General features: G+C 51.1%; 1 long non-coding RNA gene across 1 annotated transcript in view; it reads right to left on the bottom strand.

Annotated features, from left to right (window-relative positions):
* The window catches only part of LOC308070786, a 290,385-nt gene that overhangs the window by 251,715 nt on the left and 19,607 nt on the right, over positions 1-19,063 (bottom strand). The gene's annotated exons all lie outside the window — the stretch shown is intronic.

Genomic DNA, 19,063 nt, shown 5'->3' with positions numbered 1-19,063 from the left:
GCATTGCCTTGACATTTGTATCTCTTGAGGTGTATAGGTGGCAGGAAAAGACGGATTCCTGAGGAACTCAGTGTCAAGTTGTGCATGCAAATAACTCTTGCCATCTCTGTGCCCTTCAAAAACCCTCCTCCGATCGTACCGCTAGCAGTCAGACTCTTGAGCCTTGCTGCAGAGAACTGGATGCAGGGTATGGGGGAGATGAGGTCATTTTATAGCTTAGGATCTTTATAGCTTAGGCTGGAGCTCTTCAGGAGTTGGGTCGGTGGCTCAGTTCCTGGCCCTGTATGTTCTCTTTTTCTGCTGCTGACTGTGGTTTCTTGGCCCCTTGCTAATACAGGTGAGCTGGAGTGAGCTAGATGGCAGAAGGAGCGTAGTCCCCAAATGTCCCACAGTAATCCTGATGTGCCTCTCTGTGTTGCAGCCCTTTCTCTGTTGATCGCTCTGCTGGGACTCTTGGGATTGGCGATGCCGTGCAAGTAACAGTGGACTTCCACCCAGAGAAGACTGGTGATTATTCCGGGTCCCTGACAGTACACTACGACACAGGTAAGGTCTGGGCACTGCATGGTGCCCAGTCTCTGCGTCCTTCAAAACAGAGACCTTTCAAAGCAGAAAAATGTGAAGCTTGCTTTGCAGACTACTTCTAAAACCTTGTATTTCAGAACCTCTGCATGTTTTGGTGCTTCAAGTGAGCAGGTAAGGGACAAAGGCTGAGTGTGCCCTTGTTCTGTGTGGCTGTGTGCCGGCCTCTCCCTGGGGGATGCTTGTGTTGGCTGGGTGCTCTCCACCCAGCCCCCCCATGACTGTCATCTACCATCATTCCCTGTTGTCCTGGTCACCTTAACTCCCTCTCCAGGTGTATCTCCCCTGTCCTGGCTTTGCCTCAAAGAAAAGTGACAAATAGTTGGTGTTTAGGGGGGCTTTTAAAGTGCATCCCCTCAAGCAGGAATGAGGTTTTTTGGAATCCGGTTTTGCTGGGAGTTGCTGAGTCGGAGGCGGGAGGAACCTTGATTCTCCGTTACGGTGTGCATATGCACGTGTGAAGCTTCATTCCTTGGCGGTGCTATGTTTGAAGCACAACGTGGGAATGCGTGCCTCTGTCAGACTCGCTGCAATGCCACTGTCTCTTACACATCTGTCCCCTGCACTGCTTCTACGTTGTTTTGCCGCAGACCCTTGTTCTTTCTTTTTGCCCTCTACCCACCTGCATCCCACAGCTCACGACATCAGGACTAATGCAGCCAGGACTTGAGGGCTCTTGGGATTTGGCAGGAAGAGCTCGCTGCCTCCTGAGATAGGTGTAAAATTTATATTAGGCTAGGAGAAGCCAAGATCAGGCCACAGAAACACCATCAGCTTTAAGCTTCACTCAAGAGTAAGTGGGGAATATCTTTAGGAAAAGGCGTCATGTTAAAATGCTTCTGTCGGCCTTGGCTCAGCAGGGGTATGTTGTGGTGCCGAACGAGACGCTTCCTCAGTTGCATGAAGGCACTTGGCGTGTGTTTCCTCTCGCCTGAGAGGGAGGTTTGGTTTGTCCCTGTTCCTCAGCGTTGGTCCTTGGAAGTGTGGTGTCCTAACCGAGGTGATACTGTGTGCTGCTTTAGCCCGGCAAAGAGCATTTTAGTTGTCTTGGGTTTGTGGAAGTTACAAATGCTCCTGTATCTTCCAAATGCTTATGTAGCCTTACGACTTATTTCAGCTTTGTCTAATGTTTTCCAGTTATTGACATATTCACGGAGAATGGTTTATGCTCAATCAGAGGAGCTTATTGTTTTGGGTAACAGTTTCTAGGAAGAATAAATGAAATATCAGCTAGGGAAGCACAAAAAAGTGCCTTATTTGTATGCCTATACAGAATCTATAGGATGAAATTGAGAGGGATAGAATTTCTCTGGGGCAGATGAGCAGTGACAGTGGAGACTAGGGCCGTGGGGTTTATACTTTGTGACGGAACAGAGTGAGTAAATAATTAGGGCCAGGATCTTTGTGGCTTGCTTTGAAAAACCTGAGAGTCTTGTTCTTACTGAAACAGCTGGTTCCTCCGTAGTCAATCTTTGCAAAAGTGATTTGTGTGGGTAGGCCACGGAGATAAACTCTCTGCTGGCTCTGAGATGGGTGATTTCCCAGGAACATGTGCAGCTCCCTGGGAGAAGAACCCAGGATTTCATTTCTGCCTGCCAGTACAATGTGGCAGTTATTTTGAAATAAACTACGAATTGCGAAGGAGAGCAAGGGGATAACGAAGGGATTATCTCTCTAGCTTTGAAGCACACAGGTAAGTGAAAGGCTGCTGTGATTAATTGCTAAAGTGAAGCAGAAACGTTTAATCAATCAGTCCTTCGAGGTGTGGTGCAGAGCTTATTGCAGGAGTAGTGCAGAGCACCAGACAGCGTTCCCTGACCTCGCGCGGCGAGCCCTGGCTAATGTGTCCGGCACCACGACAGGCTCCCTGTGACGCGCGTACAGAAAGCAGCCGGGTTGCTCTTTCGGAGCCACCAACAGAGTGTTTATTAAGAAACAGAAGTGCTAAGAGCAAAACAGCAGTTTAAGGTGTTGGGAGGCGTTTCCCTCGCTTGGCTGTGTATCGGTACTGACTTGCTCGCAGGCAGCAGTAGTTCTCAATGGATCACACCCTTCTTAGGGTGACTTACGCAGGATCAGGTGAACATTGCTTAAATTTCTGCTGAAGCTGGGTCAGATCTGTCCCTAGCATTGCTTAAGCAAGCATGGAGCTCTTCCATGTGAACAAGTCACAATTTTTCCCTTAGCGTATGATTTGGTTGCTTTAAATTGTGTGTCCTTTGGACTGCTTGGGAGCACAGGTACTGTCCCCTGGCTAGACTGTGTGTGTGGTGGCGGTTCTGTTGCTACAAATTTATGGATGAGCGTGGAGAAAATGTTTGCTGCTACGAGCGTAATGATTTACAATGAAAACTTGTCCTTCAGTGCTTTACATGCCTAAACTCCTTCTTTTCACCTGTGTACATGTGTCTGGGTGTGAAAAATCCCAGCTCGTACTGAAATGAGGGTGACTTGGGATGTTCTGGGCTCCAGCATATCCCTGCCCAGCACCTTAACATCAGATTATGGTACTTGAAAGGGTTTCTGAAACCTGCGTGCGAAGCACTCGTACAGCTTTGGAAAAGGTTTCAATTCCACTGAAAGTCCTGTTGGTCACTTGGCCTTTCCCAGATGACGTTCAGCCCACCCTGTGTGGACCGTGTGGATGTGGGAAAATAAGTTTATGGAGGTAAGTCCTGGTCTCAACCAAGTCAGTATTCATAAAGTTTCGATATTCTTTCAGCTGTCAAGTCCTGCTCAAGTGAGATGATGCCCAAGCTGCTTGCCCTGAGTGCTGCTGATTGTACACCAAACCCAGTTTGCTGCAGTAACAACATTTATTGCAACCTGGCAGCGTAGCACCAGCTTGGTGTGGGAAGGTGAGCTTTGCTCAGGGACACGTGGCTGAGGAGATGCATGACGGGTTCCCAGAGGTGTGACAGAGGTGCAAAGCAAATCCACCAGTCCAGTGCCATCCAGAAACAATAACGTCTACGGCAGGTGCTCCATGCAGGTGCAGAAGGCTGCCAGAGACAGGAGGTGCCGGAGAGATGCTTGGAGTTGTGAAAGGAGAATTGCTTCTCTACTCAGAGCTCCCTAAATGCTGACTCACATTAGACTCCTGTCTCCAAAGAGTACCTAGTATAGTATGATGGGTGGTCTTCAAGGTGTAGGACCAGATCCTGTGCCTGTATGTGGGTGCCTGCAGTGCCCACTGGCCCTTGTGGCAAGGTGCTACAACACGCTTCTAGCCCAGGGGATCTGTGGTGCGGCACTGAAATTCCTCTGTGCAGTTTTTCCCCATTGGTTGCTGCATCCCTTGGCATCTCTTTGTCAGCACAGAAAACTTCAGTAATTAGCAAAGCACCACTGAGCTTGTGCATGGCTGACAGACACTATGTATTGAGATGCTTTTATTGCTGTCAGTAATAAAAGTAATGATGCAGATGGCTCTCTTTCAGTAGCTCTGTGAGTCTAATGCAGAAGCAAAAGCCTGGGGGCAGGATCTCACCCTCTTTGAGGAGGGAGATCAGAACCCATACCCATAGGAGTATTTTAGGAGACAGCATACCCAAGAGGAGGCAGCCCTCAAGCAGGACTGTCTATTCCATTACTCTTCTGTCTCCCCTTGGTTCAGAGCCCCAAAAAGCGGTTTCCCCAGAAGAGAGGTAACGTGTGTGGCTCAGGAGTAGTTCTCGGTGGTTTTAGTCCTGCTGGAAGCCTCCAGCCTTGTGCTAAAAGCCTGGTGAGGAACCATCTAGGTGTTTGGCAGATGAATACCCTGTTTTCCCTCAACTTCCCACACAGCTTGCAGGAGGGCTGACAGCTGCTGAGCAGGAGCTGTGCTAAAGCAAATCTTGGCTTGTTTGCTGTGGATGGCAGACCCAGGCTCAGAGCATCCTTTGTGGTTCTGCACGCCCAGGGCACAGTTGGGGGAGTTCAGCCTCGGCTCCTTAATTACTTGCTTCAAGGGCAGGTAGAAAGTGCGAGCAGGGTCTGATTCTGGCTCCGTGGTTGTTAATCAGAGTGAGTTTTCCTGCGCTGGCTCAGTTCCTGTCCCCATAGGAAGTGGGTGAAGTCATGTCTCCCCTCCTGAGCCCTGGGCGGCAAGACTTGCTCTGTGCCAGATTCAGGTTATTCCTGTATGGCAGGAGAGAGCAGCTAAATAGGCTTCTTCAGTGCAGCACGCTGGGAGCTGGAGATGATGTGGAGCAGAGCTTGCCTTGCCCTGGGTCAGGGAGGGCTCTGGCTGCCTTGTTCCCCTGCCCCTGAGCTTTGCTGCCTGGCCCTGACAGCAGGGGGTCCCCAGCACCGTTTCCTCCCCATTGCTGCTTGCTAGGCGTGGGGCAAATGCCATCAGCCTCGTAGAATCATAGAATGATTGAGGCTGGAAAAGACCTTGAAGATGACCAAGTCCAACTTAACCCGGATTGCCAAGCCCACCGCTAAACTGTGTCCCAAAGCACCACATCTGTGTGTTTGTCGAACACGTCAGGGGTGGTGATTCCAGCCTGCAGCGTGGAGAAGCAAGCCCTGCCGGAGCCGTCTCCTCCCTGGCAGGGTCCCGCCAGCCCCCCAGTCCCGAAGGCTGGCCAGCAGCTGCTGCTTAGGCTGCCCGCACGCGGGGGGCTGCTGCAGGGGGGTTTGGTACTGAGCACTGGAGAGCTACTGGGATGTGTGGTTTGGGTTGGTCAGTAAGCGTGATGAGCTGGCCTCAGATCTTCCCCTTCCTCTAAGCCAGCACCAACACTTGCACGATAGACAAGATCTCCTTAGGGCAGAATGGCTGCAGAAGCGTGGCCATAGAATCCCTAAAGATCTGCACAATCCAGGCCTGGAATTAGAATTGTGCTGAAGTTGTTGTGCTGAAGTTAACAAGAAAGTGGCCTTGATCTATTCCTGAATCCTGAGACCAAGTAACTTTGTTGTACTAACAGGCCATGGCTGTAACAAGCGGCAGCTGTTAGGGAAGACAGGCGCAAGGCCAAGGGAGATAGGGAGCGGGATGGGAATAAAGGCAGTAGCAAACCGCAAGGCTAAAACATGGCTAACGCAAGTAGCTGCATGGATAGAATGCTTGTTCTAATCATGATAATTAGTGGTGTGAGAGCAGCGCATGCTTAGGGGCTAATCACCAATTATATGTTTGCTTTGGGAACATGCTTGTGTATTGAGGCTGTATAAGAAGTATTAGAAGCCAATAAAGATGAGCAAGATGCATAACTCGTATTGAGTAATTTCTTGACTCCGGCAGACCCCTCTCCCAACAGTAGATCTGGAAGAACTGGCTGGGGATCACTGTATTTAGTGTGGCAGCAGTGCTCAGGGTGGCAGGGGATGTCAGAAGAGGATCTGGGTCTTCTGCCCTACACAGGACGGCCTGAGCCACTGCCCTGAGGTGCCTCAGCCCTTCTCGGTCCAACCACAGGCAGCTTCTCTGTGCTGCGGCAGCCTCTGGAGCTGTGAGTGATAACCGCCAGCTTGAGAAAACACCGAGGTTTCATCACAAATGGGGGGAAATGAGGCATGAGATCACAGGAAAAATCAAGGCATATGAAACACGATTAATTAGGGAGCTGATGTGGAGCTCTTCAGTCACCTGTGGCACGACAGAGAGTTTGATGTGGTGTGTTAGAGCCATTTGGGTTTGGTGAAGATGACGGTAACTACAGAACCAGGTGTGCTCGGCTGGCAGGAGGGCAAGCACAGCCTGTGCATCTCGGCCACGGTGGGAAACTGCAGTAGGGGCTGCATCGCGTTGCAAATGGGCCGAGGGGAATTGTCAGGGGCGTTACCGACTGCTCAGCTCCTGCACAGATCAGCATGGGGTTCCCAGCCGGAAATGTCGATGTGTTGGGATGCTGAATCCCTTTCTTCAGCTGAAATTGATGCTGGACTTAGCTGAATCAGCTTACTTTGGTAAATGAGGCCACCTCTGCAAGGGCTTGGCGGTGTGTTAGTGGCCACTGTACACATGCAGGAAGCTCATTAAATCCCAGCCCTACGTTTTTATTGATGTTTGAGGCTGAACAAGTAACGGCAGCACGGATGTGCCATCACCTCTGGGCATCTCAGCTACTCACAAGAGTAAAACATTACTTCGCTGTGATATTAGTCTGTGGTTTTGTGCAGACTTTGGAGAAGACAACCATCTCTGCATGCCTCTCTTCTCTTTCCTTTAAGAACCCCCTTTCTACCAAAGGTCCTGTCATCTTGCCAGGCTGGCACTGCCATCAGTAGCTTCTGGGAACTTGTTTGAAAACAAAATGAAAATCCTATTGACTTAGCCTTTAGATCAAGCCTTTTCCTTTGTCTTTTTTCTCTGCAAACCCACTGATGGATGTGGATAGGCAGCAGGGTTTAACTGAGGTTCAGCCCTCGCTCTGTTGTGTTTCACGTTCCTGAGATCACTCAGGTTGCTGAGCCCTCGCGGTTTGTACTGACTCCAGCCGGAGCGGAGGAGGCTCAGGACTTGCCTGAGCAAACCCTCTGCCTCGCTGCATATTGACCTGAGCTGTGCCTGTGTTGTGCAGGATACCAGGGTGGGAATGCCAAAACCATTTCTGGTTTTAACCTTGGCCTGGTGTGAGCGTTCACAGGGGCTCTGATGTCGCAGTGTGTTCGGTTGCTATCGAGCTATATTCACGGCAACAGCCCCATAGCTTCTGGTGGCCACCACTGTGTGCCACTGCTGGTCAGGTCTGTAGCTCTTCATCGCCGCGCAATTCTCCGACCCTTCAACACCAGGCAGGCTGGTAGTGGCTTCTTACCAGTGCTGAGAGGTGAGGAAACCTTCTGCTTCCCTAAGCAGCATCCTCTCTTGGCTCTAAAGCTTCACTGTAGTGCATGAACTGATGTTATTATTTCCGTTTGTGTTTAGTGCTAGCAGACGCAGACAAACTTGTTTTGTTTGGTGAGTTTTTAAAGATCTTGTTTCCTGTGTTATCCAAAGGTGTAAGCCAGGCTCTGACACCGTGGTTATTACAAGAGGCTGCTCTAGCTTTCCCTTGGACTGCCAGGCATTTAAGAACTTTGCAAAGGGATTTTCCTTTCTGCTTGTCTCGGGTCGTGAGTGCATGTTGTGCTTTTCTTCCTTCACTTGTGAGAATTCCCAGCAGGATTGGCTAGTTTCTGTCGGACTTTTATGTTCTTGTATGTCTGCTTCAAAGCAAGTGCAGGGTGGCATATACTGTAGGCAAAAAAAGGTGTAAATAGGAGTTCGTGCAATTATATGTTGACTTTGCATCTTAATCACAGCAGCACTGCAATGGACTGAGGATTGGTAACTAATACTTTATACAAATAATTGGTTATATAGGCTTTTATAGTTCAAATCAATTAGAATGATGGGCGAGTATAATTGGTCTCCGAAGTGTTCCTTTATGTCAGATCAGCTAACAGTTAACAACAGTTTCCTGTCTTTGTTCCCCTTTTCCACAACTGCTTGTAACAATGATTTTTCTTTATATATACTGTTTTAGATAAGGTTGTTACATTTCTTGCAAACAGAGTATGGCCTTCGCCCCTCTCTAGGACCTTGTGTTTCAAAGCCGATGGTCTGTCGCTTTGAGGGTAGAAGAAGAGAAATTAGGTTTGTGCTTCATTTGCTTGATTTTTTTTTTTTTTTTTTTTCCCATGGCTTTATATCTTCAAAACTATGTAACACCCCTTCTGACAAAAATGCTGCTAAAGCAACCTGTGGAGTTGACTGCAGGAGCACGGCTGGGGGGTGGGTGCTAAGAGGGCTATTTGGAGGTTAAAAGTCCCCTTTTGGCTGTTTTGTTCATCCCCAGAAGCAGACTTCCAGGTGACGCCGCCTATCCCGTTCTTAGCCTGTGAAGGATTTCTGGAAGAATGTAGTTCTCATCTCTTTGCAGGGCATCCTGGACTGCAGCTTGTCTCTTCTATCATCAATGGAAATCACTAGTACGTTCTTAGGTGCCATGAACCCTGGATGCATTTCAGGGCAGAACTGACCATTCATTAGTCTCCTTTCCTCGTGGATCAATCAGCGTTTGCTGAGAAGCAGAGGAGTAGCTTGAAGGGTGATTGATTTATGAAGTGGCGTATTAAACATGCCTTTGCCAGGCAATCAGAATGAAGATTCCTGCTCTGTTTTTCCCCGTGGGCCAAAAGCAATGTTTCAGTTCATCAGGGACCCCAGCGTACCATGGCTGTAGTACCAATAATGATTAAAAATAGCCCACGGCATCCTGGATACGCGGCAGCGCTGTCTTGCGTTATCCAACAGTTTCATTGTCCTTTCAATCCATTCTGCGAGTCTCCTTCGCGCTGGGCAGCACAAAGCCTCTGTGCTGGCTCCCAGATATTCCTGCGCTGGAGTATTTCATCCTGTAACAAAGCCAACAGCCCTTCCTAAGCACGGTGCGGAGGAGGTAATGGGTAATACTTTGGGTGATCCATTACAGGAGGATGCACAACAAGGAGCCTGGTGGAAAGCAAAGTGACTCCTAAGTGCAGGAGAGCTGTCTGAAGAGCCTGCGACCTGTCCCGTAGACGCTGTGGCTGGTCATTGCTCTCCATCGCCCTTTTCCTCCCCATCTATTATCTCACGGTGGCTTGCAATGCCCTGGGGTAGCAGATCCTTTCCTTGCAATGGGCTGCATGGGCTCAGAGGGGGCTTTGCTGGGGACTTTAGCTGTTGACAGCATCACCTGTGGCAGCAGTGATGATTAGGGTGCCCTGAGCTTTGTTGTAGCCTGGGCAATGGTCCTGCAGAAACCCCTGTGTTGGCAGCAGTTATTTAATGGTGAGGTTTATAAACAACCTGCTCCTAGGGCTGGAGTAACCAGCACGATGGTTTTAATGATGTCTGAAGGTAGCTCATGAACACTGCCTCAGAGGAACACTTAAAAATGACTGTCACTGCCCTGTGTTTTGCTCTAGTGCTGGAAATACAAACGTGGGGACTGACAGGTGGCCTTTGTCAGAGATCCAGCACACTTTGAAGGTGATGCCATTAGCTTCCTGACACCAAAACAGCTCAGAGCAGCGCTCCTGACTCTGATCGAGGTAGCTCTATGGGAGGTGCAGCAAAAAGCATATGGTGGGGAGGGCTGGATCCAGCTGCAGGGGACTCCTCTCGCTTTCCAGAGATTGCTAGCCTGGTGAAATGACTCCCATCTCCGGTGGTGAAGTGGTGCCAGCAGACCTTTGCATGCTGTTTGAAAAACCAGAATATGCTGGTGGTGGTGAGGCAGTTGGGTATCGTGATAGCAGCAGGAGCAAAAGAGCTGCTCAGAGGGTTGATGTGGAGGTACAATGACACCCTTCTGAGTGAAGAGCTTGGCTTTCGTTGCTTGCTTGTATTTTCAGTGAAAAAGCAGCAGGACCTGCCTCTTTTAGAAGAGGTGAGAGCCAGGCATAGTTTTCTGACAAACTGGGCAAATTAACTTAAACTTGCTTTCCCTGTTACCCAAATATTCTGAACCTGATTGTCATGCACTCCTAAAAAGGTTTAAAATCCAAATTCAGCAAGGAGAGAGTTACAGGGATAGAAGAAGAATATTATGGTGAGGACGAAAGGCAGCAGAGTGCTGTTTTGTTTCTCTTCAGCCGTATCCATCTGGCTACCAGATTCCTAATATTTAGAGCAGTAATCGATGGAGGAAGGTACTGGCTGTTGAATGCTAGGAACACATTCTTCATAAAACCTGAAATTTGTTTTGAAATCGTGTTCAAGGGTTTGCTTTGATCAAGGGAAAGATATTTTAGCTCTTCTGTAAATTCCCTCTCCTCCTGCACAACAGGCCCCACAGAGGATGGCCCAGTGCTGGATTTCTTACTTTCAGATAGTTAAAAGTTACCATGATGTGCTAAGATACCGGTGTCCATAGCCATGCAGATGGATGCTGGAATAAAACACGGTGGTGTTCCTGCTGTCTCAAAAAGCATCGTTCAGGAGTGCACAGCCGAAAGCATCTGCTCTACTGCTGTATAAGAAGCCTCTCTTTTAATTTCAAGTTCAGGTGTCGCTTTGTTCAGGTTGCAGTGAGCTGTGTCCTGCTCATGTAAGAATGTAAGAATGAGAGAACTGACAGCCTGTAATAAGATCGTGTTGTGTAAGTAACGATAGGGCAGGTACGTCTGGCTTCAGTAAACGTGCTTTCATGGCAGCAAAGCATCCCAAACCACAGACCCATGGACATTACCCCGTCAAGTGAAATACCTAGGGCTACATTGCTGTTACAGTACAGAGATTGTTTTGTTGTGGTTTGTTTTTTTTTTTCCTCCAGACTTATATATTAAACAACCAAGAGTCTTAAATAAATGTCACATCTAATTTGGCACGCAGGCATGAAGCCTGCAGCTGCCCTGGGCCAACCCTGACAGCTCTGCTCTGTGCTAGTTTATCTGCCTGGCAGAAAGACCTGCTGCTCCCTCCTGACTCGCTGGCATCCGCACGCTCTCGTCTGTACCGGGAGGTTTGTGGGTTTACACAGTCAGCACGATGCCAGATCCTTCTCTCTGTGGTAGAAGGTGCTCCGGCAAAGCCCTCCAGCCTTCGGAAGCATCCTCGGTGCCTGCAGCCAGGAGTGTAAGTGCTCTCCAGGAGAGCAGCAGTAGGGGATGCTCAGCAAAGCGTGTAGAAGCAGGCAGTGCATGTGCTTTCTCCCTCGTGGGCCTTGGAGGTAGCATTTTTCTGTGCTGGAGGCTTTATTCACGTCTTTGTTTAATCACTTCTGATGGTTTTACCTTCCAAGCCTTTGTCCAGTTGCTTTGTGGATTTATAGCGGTGAGCGTCTGTAGGCAGCTATGGCAGCATGTTCCAAAGGAAGGAATATTCCTTGGAAAAGTACTAGTACTACTTTTCTCTAATTTTGACTAATACTATTTCAGGCCCTCAGGTTCCTGTTTTATGACAAATGGTGACAATTTTTTCCTCGTTCACTTTCTCCCAGGCCATTCATACTTTTACAAACCTACCTGTCTCCTATATCATTTCTAGGTTGAGGAATCCTGTTCAGTCTTTGTATAGAAGCTGCTCTGTACTTCGGAGAAGGGCAGAAAGAATGATTACATTTCAAAGGCTTCAGCTTGGTTTTTAAGATCAGAACTATACCCATTGTTTCAAGACCCACCTGTCCATGGGCCTAGACAGGGAGATCATGATAGTTTTCGTGGAGTTTATTTTGCAGTAGTTAGTTGTCTCGTAGAGCATTTTTCATGTCATGTTTCCATGAACCTGAGTTGTACATGCTCAAAGCACTGTGCATGTCTCCCATTTCTTGGGTCCTGCTTCCTCTGCTTGCCAACGTACGCTGAGGATTCAGCGGAGGGGGAAGGCAAGGCTTATAAAGCACGCCTGCCTCTGTAACGCTTCTGAACCTTATTTTTGTACACTGAGTTGTCTGTTATAGAAAGCAGGCTGTCCAGTCATTGGAGACATTGCTGTTTCTCGCAACATAACTCATGTCTGGCCACGAATCCCTCCCACTCCTCCTGGGCTCCCTTAAGAGCAGAGAAGTTGAGGTTATACAGGCACGAAGGCTGAACTCTCCATGTGTGGAGATGAAGGAATGGCTGCAGAGATCTGTTTGAAGGGTGATTCATTCCCCAACCTCCCTCCAAGAGAGGGGGCTCTCTTTCTTCTGGCACGACTGTGATTCGCCACATTGTGTCTGGCTTAGGGTTTAAGGAGTCCACCCAGAAGGCAGCCAGCTCTCCCCCGTGCTGTTGCGTGGCAGCCTTGGAAAGGCAGGTCCATCCCCTGCTGCCTTGCTGTAACCTGTGCAGCGAGGAGAAGGCTCTGCCTCGGCAGGGGGATGCTCTCCAGGGATGGCCGGGTCGCTGCCCTTCTCAGCTGGGGCTGGCTTTGAGGCTTTAAACACGCTCCACAGAAGTGCCATTTCAATGGAGAATGTCTCGTGTTTGGGGTTTGCTTCTCACCTGGGAGACCCTCACCTGCAACAGGCAGAGTAGGCTCGGTGCTCAAGTTTGAGCTTAGTTGACTCCCGGGAGTTGCTTGGTTGGGAAGAATGAAGGTTTGGAAGCTCTGGCAGTGAGGGACGCTTTGGTGGGGGTCTCTTCTGGAGGGTGAAGGGCTGGCAGGTGCTCCAGCAAGACTCCAGGCGTTAATCGGCTGCTGTGCGCAGCCAGGGGCTCTCTCCTCTTCAGCTTGGGCCGAGGCGGAAAGCAAAGGTGTGCTCGCTCGGGTTGTGGGACAGCTTGGGAACACTCAGTGTAGACTTGCACGCTCGGGCATAGGCACCGACAGGCTCCAGGCAGAAGAAATGGACTTGCAGGGCTGTGATGGACAGGTTGGTGTGGGCCGTGCCCCACCAGTCTGGTTCCGACCTATCTTCACAGACCTACAGCAAGTGAAGGCACTGCTGCTCCAACACAGTGAAGTTCTCATCTGCGTCCCATCCTGCTGTGGACTGTCGCTTTGCCTGTTTCTCTTCACCTCCCTCTTCTGCCTACGTGCCCCAGGCATCTTGTCATGTTGGCAACAAGGGATCAGGAGAGACACAACCCTGGTGGCGTGCTTGCAGGAGACTCTGGGCGAGCCGTGACCGAGGTGGGGTCTCCTCAGTCACCTGAACGACTCAGATGCAGAATTCCCTGTGACCCGCGTGGGATCACAACCCAAAGGCCACCTGGGCACATCTGAAAAAGTCTCCCTGTAGATAGTGTCACCTTGGGGATAAATCTTTACAGGCCCACCCAGAAATAAGGTGCTTAAGGTGGTGTCCAGGACATCCTTATGCTGTACACGTGCAGCTATCAGGATGTGATAAATGTATTGATCTGTGGAACTGCTAATATAGCTAAAGGCTGTGACACTTCTGTTCCTTGTGGCTTCCTCTGTTCCTTGTACTCCCATCAGCAAGGGTGATGAGCAAAGTCTCCCTTTTGCTTTATTCCAGGTGAAGATATTCATGCAAGCCTTCATGGAGCAGCTGAAGATGTCAACATCAGGCTAGACAGGAACTCTGTGACAGTTGGGAAGACCTACATCACGCTGTCAAACCACAAATCCATCGTCATCCACAATCGGAGTAAAGTCATAGCCCACTCCAGTGGAAGGCTTTTGTTAGTCAAGAAGAGGAGGATCAGGAGAAGCTGAGGTTCGCTGGGAAGATTCCTTTCAGTAACACACACTGCCCAAGGGTAAAACTAATGTACAGCTTCAGAGGGATGTTGGTGCTTTTTTGAATGGCATAGGACAAGTAAACCATCCACGACATCAGGGTGTCCCCCCTGGGCTTCAGGGTAATGGAGCTCGGTGCTTCCCATTCTGGTTCCATCCATGTTCCAGCTGATGTTTTGGGGAGGAAAGGTTGATTGCAATGGCTGCATTTCCTCGGAGAGCAAATTCCCACCTGTGGGAGCCCTAAATCAGTGAGGCCTGGTCCCTGGGCTCGCAGGGGGTCTGTGAGGCTGAGGAAAGTGTCAGCACTCCTTACCTGGGACGGCGTTGAGCAGTAGCACCTAACAGCTGCAGGCAGCGTACCTGCTGTGATATTCACTGCAGTTTCTTCCCCTCCAGCTCTGGTAGGACAGCAACCTCCTTCAGCCTGCTTTTGCAGTAATGCGCAGGGCAGGGTGCTTTGCTGGCCCCGAACGTTGAGGCCATCCAGCTGTAGGATGCTGAATTGCCTTGCGCTGTCCCGTCTTCCAGCACAACGAGGTATCCCTCACGGTGCTGAGAGGTGGGGCAGGCTCTCCAAAGGGTGTCTCTGAAGCTTTGAAATTCCGTTTGGGGCAGCAAGGAAACGCTTCTGGCCCAGGGGGAGGCACTGGAAACGACACTTCAAAGCTGGGGTGATTTAGGGAGTCCTTGTGTGACTTTTCAGAGTTGGACGGCTGTAGGTGTATAGGAGTTAGTCTGAACCCAGAGCTGATCAGGAAACTGCCTTCAACTGGAGCACTTTTTAAGGGCTTCTGAGCAAATAAAGTTCAATGTAATTAGGTCAGAAATGCCTTGAAGGCCAAACCTAGTTTCCCACTGTTCTCTGTTTTTAATTGCACAGTGCATGACTTCTCTGCAAGATCAGTGTGTTAATAGAAAAAGTCTGTAGTTACAGAAAAAGTTTGTAGTCCCTGCATGCACAGGCTATCTGCCCTGGCTGAAACCTGACAGGATAACAAACGGTGATTGCTTCAGGCAGCTTCCCTATGCAGATGTCCCCGGAACCCCTTTGGAAGAGTAACCCAGAGAAGGTGCTTCAGGGAAACCGCAGGCACTTCCAAAGCGTGGAACTAATGAGCAGGACATGCACGGGAGAGTCTGTGTTTAGTAGCCACCTTATAGCTTGAAGTGAGCGATTCTTATTTGCTTTCCAAATCCATTTTCCTCCTGCCTAACCCAATTGGAAGAGTGAGTTCCACCGCATTTTTTTGTGATGTACTGAATGTATTCTTTTTTAAAAGCAGGTGCCACCTTCTTGGCTTTGCTTCACGCTTTGTGCTGTCCCTTTTTTCTATGTACAAGAAACCCCACTGAAGACAGAGTGTTGATGGTTCTATTCAGCTGCAGGGGAACTGCCATGGCGGCTGTAAGAGAGGGGCAGGGCCGGGCGCGGGCCGGGGGGTTTATCCGTTCTGAGCCCCTCGACCCCAGCTGCGCATATCTGACAGCCCTGCCTCGCTCACAGCCGCTGTCCCAGAGGGAACAAAGCCCAGGAGAGAAAGTTCTCTGTCGGCTCAGGGGAAGCACCATGCAGGGGTGCAGCACCCTCGTGTTGCAGCCAAAGTGATAAACGGGCCTTGCTTAGCACAGCTCTCTGTGCAAAAACCTCCGTGGCTGCAAGGATCTCAAGCCTCGACTCTGAGCGCTCGATGGAGCTCCCTCCCAGCCAGCCGAGAATCCCGACCGTCCTGACGTGGCGCTTTCCCTCCCAGCAGCGCCCATGCCCATTGAGTGCCTTTCGCTTGCAGCCGGCTCTAATGCCGGCATCAACCCTGCACTCCAGTTTTTGGCCTCTCTGAGTGTTGCTCACTAGGATAGCCCCGAGAGTGACACCCCCCCACACCCACCCCCCCACCCCCAACCCCCGTGCCGGCTGCCCCCATTGTGTCCATAGGGATAGCGGTTTGCCTGCGGGCATGGTGGGATGGTGTTTCTTCCAGGAACCACATGGGTGGCAGGGTGAGCCCTGGGGGGGCTTGCGCCGCCCGGGCTCACAGCTGGGGAGGCGGATTCCCCGCTCGCAGGGACTGGGGGCGAGGGGAAGTGTTTTAGGGACGGACTGTGGGGGCCGGAGGGAGGGGTTTGAGGGACGGACATTGAGGAAGGCCTCATCCCTGCCGAGATGGCTCAGGCCCAGGGCAGGGCTCTTCTCTGGATGCCACGGGGTCGACTGCAAAGGAGCAGGCTGCCCCATGCAGGGAGCAGGTGCGTGCCGGGGCTGCCAGGGGCCCTGCCTGCCTGTTCCCAGCCCAGCCCCAGCTGGGGCCAGCCCTGCGCTGCAGCCCTGGGGCCGAGGCGCACGGAGCCGGGCATTGCTGAGGGTGCTGCACCCTGACGGGCCCCGCCGCCAGCTGCCGGCTGCCCTGGGCTGCCCCTCGCTCTCCCCAGCTCTGCCTGCTGCCAGCGCCGGGGGCACCGCCACGGGGCTTGCCCCCTGCCCACAGCTGCCCTGACCCACATCTGCAGCTGTACGTGGTGCCCACATCGCACAGCTGGGGCGGGGGTGGCAGGTCTCTCTGGTGGCAGCCTGGGGCTGGGGCCAAAGCCAAGCCCATCCCTCGCTTGTGATCTTTGTCCCCAGGGAGAGCCAGTGCAGACGTGTGCTGCGCTGGGGAGTGTCCCACGGGGAGGTGACGGCCGACTGCAGAGCAGCACTGAGACCCGCGCGACAGCAACAGCAGCCGGTGGCTGCAGAGCAGCCCAGGGGAGCTGGTTCCCTCGACGGGCCCCAAAGCAGCCTTCCTCAGCCCCTGCTTTTGGTGACATGTGGAGCAGCGCAGGGATGTCTCTCAGGCTTCCAGGCCTGAGGAGGCTTTCCTCCCCAGGGGCACTGTCAGAAATCCTGCTCCCAGGATTAAAGCACCCCTCCCCCCATGGATCCGAGGCTGTGTATCCAGCCCCCTGGAGCTGGGTACAGGTGCCCTGAGCAGTCTCTCAGGGAGGATGGGGCCACCTGCCTGGTGGCTCTGACACAGAAATGATGAGCTGAAGCCCTGTGATGGTGGCCGGCCGGCTCAAAGCCTCCGAGTGCCTCAGCCTCTGTCCCCAGGAGCGTTTATCCCAGGCCCTGTTTCAGGGTGTGAAGATGGGTGCCGGTGATGTCCTGGTGCCTCCGTCTGGCTCCCACTTCAAGGTTGTGATGCCTGAGGTCAGGGACCACCTGAAGGCCTTGGCAGAGATCTCAAGGGACTTTGTGTTCCATCTAGTGTTGCCTTAGGGCTACAATGTGCTGTGGTTTGGGGGCAACAAGGTTATGGTATGCCACTGGTTAAGCGAGTAAAGTGTTAAAGCACGTTATTGTTATGGACAGAATGTGGGTTTGCTGACCTGGGTTCCTGGGGTAATGGTAGTGTGATCTTGTGTTCTGTGTGTGGTTTTTTTTTTTTGTGGAGAGTGCCTTTTCTCAGCTTTTTAGCCTTTGCAGGGTTTGGATGGGGGCCATTGGTTTGTGTACAGAGTTTCTTCTGGTTGTTTTTCTGCTGTACTGTTGGATGGTGGTGTTTTTTTCTGTCTTGAAACCATCGTTACTGGTCTAATATATCTCCTGCAGGTCAGGCAGTGTCACTTCTGGCGTGGTCTGACTCATTTCTGGTGAGTTGGTAGGTAGGTATGGAGGACTTGTGGTCCCTCCATGGAGAATGACTGCTAGAGGACTAAGAGGCAGATCTGTGGAGGGGTGAGAGGACTGCTGGCCCATAAGCAGTGACTGTCAGAGGACTAAGTGTACTTGAATTTACGTGGGCTTCCAAATTCATGGTTGTTTCTCCTGCCTTGCGGAAGAGCCATGGGAAGTCACCAGCCACACGGAAGGACAAGGGGTTTCCCAAGGCTACGTGGCTTTTTGGGGTTTGCTTTTGAGTAAGAAAGTCTTGTCTCTACATGAGCGCAACTGTGAACGGTCAATTTTGCTGACTTTAGAGAGCAGGGAGCTGCACTTTTGTGCTGTGCCTCACATGGCTGTAAGGACAGAGTGAGAACCAGCAAGAGGATTCCTTCCTGTCACCTTCTCCAGGGGAACAGTGCTGCACTTTCACAAGGTGAGCTCTGGTTCTGCATGAGTGCACAAGTTTTTGGTCAATTTTCTCACCACAGGAAGCAGGGAGCAGAACTTTTGCTCTGTGCCTCATCACATGGCTTCCAGGTCAGGGTGAGAAACAGCCAGAGAATTCCTCCCTGTCACCTTCTCCAGGGGAGCACTGCTGCACTTTGTCAAGGTGAGTTTCTTTGGGCTGTACATGATTGCCAATGAAAAGAGGTCAATTTTCTCACCACACAAAGCAGGGAGAAGAACTTTTGCTCAGTGCCTGACAGGGCTACCAGGGCAGGGTGAGAAGCAGCAAGAGAATTCCTTCCTGGAACCTTCTCCAGGGGAGCCATGCTGCCCTTTCCCAAAATGTATTTTTTGGGCTCTGCATGAGTGCAAAAGGTTTTGGTCAATTTTTCACCACAGAAAGCAGGGAGCAGAACTTTTATGATGTGCGTCATATGTCTGCCAGGGCAGGTTGAGAAGCAGCAAGAGGATTCCTTTCTGGCACCTTCTCCAGGGGAATTTCCCAGTTCCCGAGAGACTGCTGGTGCCGGCTGCAAGGGCGCTCCCAGACAAAGGGTGGTCCTGTGTGATGCTGGGGTTGGAATTGGTGATGTCTCCTTTCCTTAGTCTTGTTAAGGCTTTGCAGTGACAATTTGGTGCTTCGCTCCTATTGCTCTTTTATCATATCGCTCACAGTAACTGCCACTGGTTCCTTTTATCATATTGCATGCTATTTTCTTTTATTGCAATATAAGAAACTGCATTTGATATATTCCATTATTTGATATACTTGATAGATTTGATTATATTTGATGTGGAGTTCAGCTTTGCTGTGTATCCAGTCAGCCAGCAAAACATAATTCGGCGTAGTCGGCAGCGTACAAAGTAAAAATCTCTCTATTTAGGAAAAAAAAAATGTTCCTCGACTTGCTATTGTCAGGTGGGAACCATTGCCTTATGGTGTTTGGGCCAGAGTGGTCTGGTGGTGCTGGGCAGTTGGGCCATGCCAGGGACAGAGGGGCGGGGGCAGGGGAGGGGGCGGGGGGAAGGGGTTTAGGGATGGACGGGTGGGAATTGATGAAGGATTTTAGGGATGGACCGGGGTGTGGGGGTGTTTGTGGGTATGGGGGTGGTGGTGGGTGTGTGTGTGTGCCCCACCCCGCAGCTCCCCTCGACTGCTTCCTCCTCACCAGCACCTGCTCAGCACCCCAGAGGGGCTTCCCGGAGAGTTCCCGGAGAGCCGGGGAAGGGGCTGTCCTGCACCGCCCCTCCAGACGGGCGCCGCGCAGGCAGACCCCCGAGCCCCGCTGAGGGAG

This window comes from Falco punctatus (assembly GCF_963210335.1).
Source record: "Falco punctatus genome assembly, chromosome: 10".
NCBI lineage: Eukaryota > Metazoa > Chordata > Aves > Falconiformes > Falconidae > Falco > Falco punctatus.
Note: the sequence above shows the minus strand (reverse complement) of the source record. Positions and strands in the feature narration are given on the sequence as shown.